We start from the raw sequence: 8,960 nt of genomic DNA on the forward strand, positions 1-8,960 counted from the left end.
GGCATTGCCACATATGAGCTGCGCTTCAAAGAAGTTACTTAGTGGTCTGGAGCATGTTTTCAACTGTATCCTAACTTTATAGGGCTATTATTAGGGTTAGTGTTAATACAAGTACCTAGAAATTGCTGCCACACAATAAGCTCTCCATGGAAAGTGATTAGAATAGTGTTATGAGCTGAATTGTGTCTCCCCACCCTAAAATTCATACGCCAAAGTCCTAACTCCCAGTACCTCAGAATGTGACTGTATTTAGAAAAAGGGTCTTTTAAGGAAGTAGTTAAGGTAATATGAGGTCATACAGGTGGAACCTAATCCAATATGACTGGTGTCCTTATGAAAGAGGAGATTTGGACACCAGATCAATACCATGGCATCCATACCAAGAGGGCAACCATACGAAGAAGCCACAAGAAGGCAGCCATCTTCAAGCCAAGGGGACCTAGGTGTCAAAAAATTCCGACACACCCACACCTTATTATTGGACTTCTACCCTCTAGAACTGTGAGAAAATAGATTTCTGTTGTCTGAGCCCCCCCAGTCTGGCGTGATTTTGTTATGGCAACTCTAGCAAACTAATACCTACTCTCATCGCCATCTTTGTCAAAGTAACTTTGCTTGAGGGGGACCAGAAGTCTGTCAGTTGAGGGCCAATGGGTTGATGTAAGCTTCTGAACTTTAAGCTTCTGTATGGGTCCAGCAGCCAGTCCGGTGGCCTGGTGCATATATGTTCTTAATAAGTACTTGTTGAATGTGTGTGTGAGTGAATGAATGCACACATGCATGACTTCATGAAGGAACATTAATAAGATGATAAGCCTCTAGTGCCAGGTATAGTACAGCAGACAGCTGACAGTCACAGGAACAATGGCTAAATGCTTATTATATCCCAGGCACTGTGCAGTAAAAACTATAAAAAGCAAATACAAGAACATAAAACCTTAGGAGTCTGAGGGGTTTTAGAGTAAGGAAAAATGGCCCACGTTACCACTTCATTACCTTTGCAAACACCGCTGTGTAATCGCTGGTCCAGAGAGGCAGTGCTGTTTATGGGAAGGAACGCTAGGCTTGAAGCCAGAAGATCTTTGTGGTGTGCTTTCTTCTTCTGTCACTTATGAGAGATTCTTGGGAAAGTCATGTAGCCACCCTGAGTCTCAGTTTCCTCTTCTATGAAGCAAGAATATTGATACCCACCCCACCTCTGACATAAAGCTGGGGTGAAGATCAAATGACAATGTATGTGTGTGAAAACGATCTATACACCACAAAACTTTATGTGCATTAAAGGCATGCCATAACCTGGATAACCTGGAATGATTAAGTAAACATTAGCTTGTATTCTGCATATTAAATCTTATATGAAAGGATGTACATGAAAGATTTTTATAGTATTCCATTCCAATCGATAATCTTCTTTAAAATTTCAGGCCACTTAAAAGTTTATTTGGATAAGTCACCTATGTGGTAACAACTCATGCCTGATGATCCCAGATAAATGTGGTCACCCTTCATTTTTTTGAGGGTATTTCTGATGAAAATTATTTGAAAGTTTTCTGTTATGGGCAATTCTGACCCTTAGATTTCTGATTTTCTGAGTGTCATCGTAGTACCAATTAGCAGGTTTCAGAATTTATCATTTTGACTGATAGATGAAGAAAAAAAAGACATCTGTGAAAATAATGATGTATTTTATATTTGTTTAGTTGTTCACTGTTAACATATTTTTCACTTTAAAGAATTTAATACAGGGGCACCCGGGTTGCTCAGTGGGTTAAGCCTCTGCCTTCGGCTCGGGTCATGATCTCAGGGTCCTGGGATGGAGCCCCACATGGGGCTCTGCTCAGCAGGGAGTCTGCTTCACTCTCTCTGCCTGCCTCTCTGCCTACTTGTGATCTCTCTCTCTCTCTCTGTCAAATAAATAAACTTTAAAAAAATAGAATAAAGTAAATAAAAAATTAAAAACTTAATACAAAAAACAGAAAACTTTATTTCACAGACATATCCACAACACACTTTTCTTGCATTACATAAAACTAATGGAAAGGAAAACAGAAACAAGAGAAGAGAGGATCAAAAAAAAAATAAATATAGGTAAGTAAAATCAATATTTAGCAAAACCCTGAGGTAGAATTATGTAATTCGTTTTTTTTTTTTTTTGGAATACTGCCAACACTCTAATTTTCAATAAATGGTAGCAAAAATTAATAAATGTTTGGACCTCCACTTGATATTTGCAACACAAATCTTTTCAACTTCTCTTTTTTCCTTATTTTCAGTGGAGAAAATTCAGAACAGCTCCCCTCCCTGTTTCCTTTTTTTCTTTTGCCGTAATATTGAACTTTTCTTAAGCATTCAGGTCCAATTGTCTTACACAGACTATCCTACATTCTGGATGTAACTGGCTGTCTCCTCGAGGTGCCCTTTAACTTGCACCCTGACGTCCTGTATTTCCTTAAACTGGAAGTTAGGTGAGAGGCTCGATTAGATTTAGATTAAACAATTTCGGTTACAATACCTCATAGGTGGTACTGGATACCTCACATTTGATTATATAGTAACATATAAGGTCAGCTTGCCCCTCTGCAAGTCATAAGGCTGACCATGTGGTGAAGGTAGTGACCACTTGACCTCTCCACTGTAAACTTACGTGTTCTTCTGTTTCAGTTACAACCATGAAAATATCCTCTTCCTCAACACCCTTTCACCCAATGACTTTAGCATCCACTGATCATACTCGCACGAATTGATTATGACATTAAGGACTACAAAATGGTGCTTTTCTAATTTTATCCTTTCTTCCACATTTATTAGTTGACATCTTTTTCCTAAAGAATTTTCCTCTGCTTTGTTTTGTTCCCCCCCATTTGATGGTTATTTCTATTATTTTATATTTTAGTCCTCGTAACTCCTCTAATATAAATAATGTCACCCCTATTTTGTAAGTGAAAAAACTGAAGCACAGGAAGTTATTTGCTCGGCTCAGCTAGTAAATGGCAGGTATAGATGTGGAACTCAGATGTCACTCCTATTCCAACACTGTGGCCAATTATATCATCACCTCATAGTATACAGCCTCACTTTATATGAGGCATCTGCTCAACCCCTTCATTACCAAAGGTCTTTCTCTTCAAATACTTCTGCTGTGGAACCATGACTAAGCCTCCCATTGGAAAAGTTCAAGAATGAATACCTAAACGTTCCCATTACTGGCTCTAGGGGCTGGGCCACGATAAATGAAAAATAAAAATAGATCATGCGCTGGCCAGTAATGGGGATGACATCCCTCACACCACACTCCAGTCACCAAAGACCACATTGAAAAATCTGGAATGCCCTTGGAAGGGGGGGGTAAATGGGATATTGACCCAGCACAGTTTGTAGACCAAGTCCCTTGAAACCAGCAGTTACACAATGTCCAGGTAATTCTATTATTGGCATTGGGGCCATCTCAGAATCTGGCTGGGGAAAGATGAGTTGTTCGACATGAAGCTAATTTTGTTCTATTATAACTAATTAAAACCACAAATGTTGGATGTATTTGCACCTTGGCAACCAGTACAGTCTCCATCTACCTATTTCCTTCCCCTCTGATTCTTCTTTCCTTCATCTCATTCCACAGAGCAGTTTTATTGTATAAACCCCTGACAGGAACAGTCTCACCAAATCGGTGATTAGCACTAGGTGCTGAAGTATTGCATGACTCAGAGATGTGCACTGGCTCTTGAATGGCTCAGATGACGTGTGAAAGAAAATACAACCATTTAAACTAAGACTCCCTGTTTTACTCTCCCTGCAACTATGAGTGAAACTTAGGATACGCAACTCTCACTAACGGGATATATTCCTGGCATTTATTTCTGGTGGGGCTTATGACTCAACTCACTCACCTCTGGTTTCAGCTCAAAGTGTGCTTCGTATCAGAGGAATGAGCCCGTTTATTTTCCTATACTGGGGAGCGTCCAGTCAAAATCCAATGGAGGATTTGATTGACTACTTTATTGGTGATAAGAAGTTATTCTTTACAAAGATATGCTGGACAGTAAGTGCCTTGAGAGATGGGAGGACCAGGCCAAGTCAGGCACCCAGTGGAGACCTGATGCTTGTGCAGTCTACTTTCCCTACCACCTGGCCCTGGTTACGGCTGGATGTGTCTGTAACATGACTGCCCTGGCTATGACGGGGTTCCTACCAGCTGACTGTAAAGAATTTCATTCTAATGTGCACATTTTAAGTGTTTGGCAAATATTTGTTAAAAATAAATTGATAAATACATACTTTTGTAATTGAAAACCTTCACAAACCCAGAGGAAATCTGGTTTATACATCTCTCCCTGCGGCTGGGCTTGTAACGTTATCAGCATTTCCTTGGACCTGAAGGGTCTGTGAAGCACAAGTTTGAATACCCTTTACATTTCTGGGGGTTCCCGTGTCCTGGTCAGTGGTTAGGAAAGCACCAACAGTTGGTGACAGGGGCAGGAAAGGATTTCTTGTGGGTATCTGGAGGAGATATGTTTTGTGTGTGGGAGAATTCTGGGCTCAAAAGTGTCTAAGTCAGCCAACATTTTTGATCATTTACCCAACAGGGAGTGACTGAGTGGGAAGCACCAAAGTTAATTGATTAAAATTATAATTCAGCATTTTTATTTTCAAAGTACTTTGTGAGTGCTAAAGAGTGAGCCTGAGAGGAAGGTCAGTGTCTCCATCCCCATTGTACAAATGAGGAAACATAGACACAAGATATTAAGTGACTCGTTCAAGGTCACACAGTAAGTTCACCTAGGAAGAGGCTGGATTGAACTTTAGGAACTGGCTGTTTACAGCTGGGCTCAGGATACTGGGGAGAGGTGGGGATTCCCAAGCGGAGTTCACTCTTCCTGGGGCTCTGTTGTTTAGAACTGTGAGTTGATGCAGGTCTGAGATCTTCTAATGACCTGAGTGCAAACATCCCCACGCCTGAAGGATGTCAAAATGGTACTGGTGGCTGAAGAATAATTCTGGGAACACACCACTCTGGCCTGTCCTGAGCTGGGGTTGTGCAAATTCTGCTTGTGACAATAATTTCTAGGGTCCCAGGGTCTTCACTCTCACTGTTCCACAAATCTCCCAGGAAATCTTTTCCTGCAAGTCTACTCTCCAAGATCAGTTCAGGTTTATATTAACATTCTTTTTAGATTGTTCTTTGATTAAGGTAAACATAATACCATATCGTTTTGTTGTTTTTTTTTTTAAGGAAATGAAGCAACTGTTCCTTCTGAATCAGGGCTTGTGAGAGACACAGAGCTTCAAGAGATTTTGGGGTACTGAGAATGTTTCTTCGTCTGAGTTCCCCAAGTCACGAGCAGACATTTATTTTTACATTTGCATTACAATGAATAATTTCTCTGCACTTTCTGGGGAAAATTTCACTACTTTTTGTCTCTAAGGTCTTGTAGCACTCCTGTCAATCATAGGCATTTAGTATTAAATGCTTGTTCCTAGAAAAATAAATTTAGGTCTCCTCCCTTGTTTTTATTTTATTTTTTAAAATTTATTCTTTTTTTGTACAAGTGACCAAACTGCTTCTTTCCAGGAAGGAGTAACAGGAGAGTGAGAAAGATGAAAAGAGCAGAAAGGAAAAATAGAATTGAAGTAAAGAGGGGTAGTGCCATATACTATCTGGAAGCTTAATTAATATTACCATATGTGGTAAGAACAAAGAAAAAAAAAACAAAATATTTCCCTCTATCCCAAAAAGTTTCAGAAGTTTCAGAGTTAATAAAGTTCAGTGGGCTTGGAGAGTACAGGCCCACAAACAGACTATCGTTTTAAAAGAATTCAACTCCCTAGAACCACCATTGGAATATTGCCACTCACTATGATGAGATACAGGACAAAATTCTAAAAATGGGTATGTAGGCAGGTGAAATGCGATATGGATTTCTAAAATAGTTATCAACCAAGTTTACATATGTTAGCAAATATTTGCACTTATTAGTATAAACAGGTTGTCATAAAATAGTAAAATGACACAAAATGAAATGACATACAATAAATTATAACAATGTAAATTTAGTCCTTGGTTCATTTTCTTCTTTTTTCACATTTTTCTAAATACTTCTGAAAATATTCATGTGCCATCTGTTATTGATTTAGAATACTATTTTTTTTTTTGTTTTTTAAGGCTATATTCTCTTATTCTGTACACAGAAAAGACACAGACTAATTTTTATATTATTCTATATAACCAGCCTTCATATATTGGAAGGCATGTTTGGAAGCAAACATGCACTCAATTTAGCTTTCCCGAACTGCTATCTTACGAGACAGGGGAGATCAAACATTATGTCCTTGATGGAGTGGGAGCAAACAGAAGCAATCTCTCGCTCTTCCCTCCTCTGTTTCCCCCATCCTATGCCTTTCCCTCTCTCTGTCTTTAGGCCCTCTGGAACAACAATAAAAAATGTTAGAAAAAATCAACTTTTCAAACATTTTACCCAAGCATTTTTTTCTTTTCATTTAACAGTGTGTTCATTATCTATCAGTGCATATAAAATCAGCCCCATACATAGCTTCTTAATATAACAAACATTTATGCTTTCATAGTTCCTGTAGGTCAAGCATCCAGGTATGGTTAAGCTGGGTCCCTCAGACTCAAGATATCTCATGAGCTTGCAGTCAAGCTGTCAGCTGGAATACGGTCACCCCCAGCCCCAAATGGGGCTGAAGGTTTTAATTTCACTCACAATGTTGTAGCCAGGCTGAAGATCTGCATGCATGGCTGGTCTCAGCTCCTCAATATGCCTTATGGGTATCTCCCTAGGACTGCTCACAACATGGTAGTATGTTTTCCCTAGGGCAAGTGGTTCCAGGGAGTGTGCAAGAGGGCACTACAAAGGAGGTCACAGTCTCTTTGCAACCTAATCTCAGAAAGGACTCCTCAGCACTCTTGGCATAGTCTATTCATTAGAAGCGAGGCACTAGGTCCAGCCTCAGTCAAGGGGCTTAGTTAGCACCACGTATCATTCTTAGATCACTCTAGAAAATGCAAAACAATGACAGATGAGTTTATTTCTGCTGAAACAAAATTAACATGCTCAGCATGACTAAATCCACTCAGAAGGTGTCTTTGATTAATCGAATTTTTATCCCCAAAGAACCTAATTTCTTCAATTTCAAAATTGTTTCTGATCAAATCCCTAAACAGTAGAGACTAAAATATGCCAGGCGCTGGTGAAGGTGCTGACTGCAGGAAGTGAGACACAGCCTCTGTCGTTAAGAAGAGGACTTTAATTTTGAACTCTGTTGTTTATTTCTAGATCTTCAAAAATCTTTTTAAATGCTTTAGTTATTTGGATTTTGTTTTGTTTTGTTGAAACAAGGAATGATTACCCTACTAAATAAATATGCAATTAATTGTGCTCTTCCAAAGAGCTTCAAAGCACTGAAGTGTCAATATCTCCCTGGATCTTAGATTCCCTAAATAAATAGAGATTCAGTTTATAGTGAGATAAACTAACACATAAAAGATTAGGTTTCCTGTCCTCTGCCACAAAGGTAAGAACAGATCATGAAGTAAAAGAATCAGTCCCACCTGAATGGCTATCCATTTCCCTACTCACCAGGGATTACTGCATTTCTCTGAGCTCTACATACCAGTTAGAATCATTGATGTCACAACCTACTCATGTAATTCACTTTTACTCTTTCACCTCTTTATCCCCTGACTTACTATAATCTAACCCTTTCAGCTTTTCCCTGCCCTTATCTTCGCCTGAAAGCATTAACTTTTGCATCATCGAGTTGTTCCATATCTCTCTTTTGTTCCAAACACACTCTGCTTTACACTAAATCTTTGAGACCACTTTCAGAAATCCATTTCAGATGTGCTCTTTGGAATTCTTTTTTCTTAAGTGGTACTGTTATGGACTTAGCTCTGATTAAGTCTCTCTTAGTTGACAACAACATCTTCCCAAACTAAAAGACTTTGAGCTTCATCTCCATGCACCAAACCAAACATGGCTATTCCAACCATTCACATCAGAATTTCCACTATCTCCAGAGTTTACCTCCCTATCTAAAGAAAGGTAGTGGAAGAGTCTTCAGACAAAGTAACAGTCACTGAAGCAAAATACTTGAGTCCTAAGTCAGAGTTGGCTCCTTAAAGTCATTTAAGGAGAATTATAGTAACATGGCGTGTTAATAGTCCACCCACATAAAAGTGAATAAATTCAGTTCTATTTCTATCATATTTTAATATAACAAGGTAAAGATTATACAGCAAATAGTAAAAGAGTCTGCCCCATTGATATTGCTATGTAGTCAACATTTTCATGGTAATATAAAATGCCACAATATGTTTTTCTGGTGTTTGACACCACATCTGCCTAAGCTTGTAACATTGCTGGTCTAATTCATATGCATCAGCATTGTGACTTTCAGGAATCTGGAATTCTGAAAAACGTAAAGAGAAAAACATTTTTTTTACGATTTTATTTATTTATTTGACAGAGAGATCACAAGTTGGCAGAGAGGCAGGCAGAGAGAGAGGAGGAAGCAGGCTCTCAGCAGAGCAGAGAGCCCGATGCAGGGCTCGATCCCAGGACCCTGGGATCATGACCCGAGCTGAAGGCAGAGGCTTAACCCACTGAGCCACCCAGGTGCCCCGAGAGAAAAACATTTTTGAAAAAAAGGGCTATAAAACAAAGATAGTTGTTCACCCAATTGAATTATATAAACATCACTGGAACCATGAGTTAATGACATAAAATCGAAATGTGCTATAGTAGGGAGTGGTCATAAGAGCTGTCACTGACAATCAGGCAGTCTGGAACCTGTAGGGAAACTAGATGTGTTCATGGCTTCTACTGTGGTTAGCACTATACAATAAACAGCAAAAATGGGCCTCCAGAGGGAATCTGCAAAAGGTTGTAGACAGATGTTCTGAATCTCAGAGTCCAACAGAAGTGTATTTAGGTCAAAGAATA

This window comes from Meles meles, chromosome 14 (assembly GCF_922984935.1).
Source record: "Meles meles chromosome 14, mMelMel3.1 paternal haplotype, whole genome shotgun sequence".
In the NCBI taxonomy this organism is placed as follows: domain Eukaryota; kingdom Metazoa; phylum Chordata; class Mammalia; order Carnivora; family Mustelidae; genus Meles; species Meles meles.